The sequence below is a fragment of the Solanum tuberosum genome, unplaced genomic scaffold (genome assembly GCF_000226075.1).
Source record: "Solanum tuberosum cultivar DM 1-3 516 R44 unplaced genomic scaffold, SolTub_3.0 scf00190, whole genome shotgun sequence".
Classification (NCBI taxonomy): domain Eukaryota; kingdom Viridiplantae; phylum Streptophyta; class Magnoliopsida; order Solanales; family Solanaceae; genus Solanum; species Solanum tuberosum.
Genome location: NW_006239114.1, coordinates 603,669 through 606,199, shown reverse-complemented (window position 1 = coordinate 606,199; position 2,531 = coordinate 603,669).

Genomic DNA, 2,531 nt, shown 5'->3' with positions numbered 1-2,531 from the left:
AAAGGGAGGCTGAATCATGATAGTTATATTGGTCAGAAAAGAAGTTATGTAAGGTTATTCGATTTCCTACTTCTTTGGCATAAATCCAACACTTGTATTACAAAGTAAGCTTTCTATGTGCCCTTGGTAGTGACTGATCCATAGTTGAAGTTCCTACTCCCTAGAGCATTAAACTGAGTAATCTAATATGATTTTATTACTGAATGCACGTGCTTACTCTACCAAGTATTAGCATGCAAGGTTTAAACTTGTTTCATCATCAAAGTACCCTTGGCACTTATTTCCTTTATATAAATCAAAATGATTCTAGATTACACATCGTACATGTGTTTATATTTTGGATATACAATCTGCCCATATATAACAACTCGGAAAATGATAGGTTGAACTAGTGCCTTGACGTATGGGTTAGTGTGACTTTAGGTTGATCTCTATGCTGTTTTAGACCCTAACTTGAGCAAGGAGGAAGCCTAGGGTGCAGACAAGGTCCTTAGCTAGAAAGTGTGAGTGAAATAAGCCTTGTTCTTTGACGGGCTTTTTGATAATGGGGGTGTTTGATCTCCTAAAGGGATTGGAGAGTCTCCCTTATGCCCTTATGGTCGCCTAGTGGACTGCCTTCTTGGCCTAGCTACTGGACCAAAGGGCGAACTAACTACTAGCTCGCCAACTAGCTTGGCGTGTCGCCCTTCTCCCCTCTAGATCGCCTAAGTCTACTGCCCCTTTAGTGTACTCACTCGAACAAAGGGCGAGCGAAGGGTGCACTTGGCGAGCTCAAGTGTCTAAAGGGCTAGCTAAGATGGGCAAGGGGCAGAATTTTAAGTTAAGACTTGGTGGGTCCTTAGTTCGTTTCCTAAGTTGAGTATACCTTATTTTATTCCTTTCCTAGCAACTATAAAACCTTTTTAGATCTAAATACTTTCATTTTAAGTCACTCCAAATAGAATAAAAAAGAAACCCAACTCCTTTCAAATATTTCTCTCTCTAGAAGTTCCCAAAGAAGAAGAAGAAGATTTCGAATGATATGGTGATGCTTCATCTAGGGTTAGCTTTCACCCTAGAGTCAATTTCAAGGAATATTTCAAAGTTTTCAAGTTCATGAAAAACCTAGGGTTTTACTCAATATCATAGGTTCTTTCTACAAACAATTTCAAATTGTTTTTAATAGCATATATTGATTGTGTTGATGTTTAATTGAGGATTTATGACGAAAATACTCTATCAACCCATGATTTCTCTCAATTCCTAAATTGTGCCTTTATGAAGTGGGTTTGTTGATGATGAATGTATGTGATTCGAATTTGCCTAAATTTCTTTAGATTATTGAAGTATATCATTACCCATGCCGTTATTGTAGTATATTGTTGGTGTGTTGGTGATTTGGAGGTATTACCCTTGAAGGGCAAGATATGATCAATTTCTTGTTGAATTAGAGTTGTGAATTAGATATTGATCCACTTGAAAGGTGGATGTGTTTATTTACTATGTATAATTGTAATATGATGTATGTGTGTGATCTAAATGAATTAATGATAATCATGTCTAGAAGCTAATTTTGTTAGGAATGAATGTTATCTATCTATTAACACTTGTGAATAATTATTATTATGTGAAAGACTATTCTCACATACACACACTCTCTTGAATGAATAATGAATGAGGTTCAATGATAATTTTAATGATGAAGTACTTATTAAAACGCTATTCTCAATTGTACTATAATGAATTCTAATGATGTGTTGATTTAAAGGATATTCTTGATCTTACACTAATGAATGATATGGGATTCTTAGATGAAAGGCTATTCTCATCTTTGAATCTATGAGCTATCTAATGAATTAATGTTGGGTTGAGATAGATGCCCTCACGTGAGTTGAGGCGGGGTGTCTACTAACAATCTATTATCCCTTAATGTAATGAATGCTAAATTACTCTATGGAAATGTAGGATAAGCACCGAGAGCATATTGAATGAGTTGGAAGCTCTCACGTGAGTTGAGGCTGGTTTTCTAGTAGCAATCTCTTGGGATGGATGCCCTCACGTGAGTTGAGGTGAAGTATCTAGTAGCATTCTATGTGTCCCTTAACTATGTGCACACATAGGTTAGCTAGTGGATCCACTTAAGATAAATACCGGTCTTCCTTAGGCAAGTTGACCACCTTCTACGGTGTGGGTTACATGACACCAGATTCCATGATCTAGGTCTCATTGTCTATGTCGGTAAAATGCTTAATCCAATCATGTGAGATCTACATTATAGTTTCTTGAGGAGTTCTATGAAGTGTGGGTAGTAGTTGAAACGACCCCAAAAATGCCCGAAAATGTGCTTCGAAAACACCTATAATTGTATTTTCCATATATCTCAAAATCCGTGCATGATTTCGGAAATTCGACTTCATATTCTTATTCAGGGGGTCAAATTGAGTGGGAAATGAGTCTAACCCGAATTTTAGAACAACCGTATCAAAATTTGAAAATCGCAAAAAATGCGATTTTGAGGGTCAACTTTAAAGGGGCATATCTCTCAGCACACA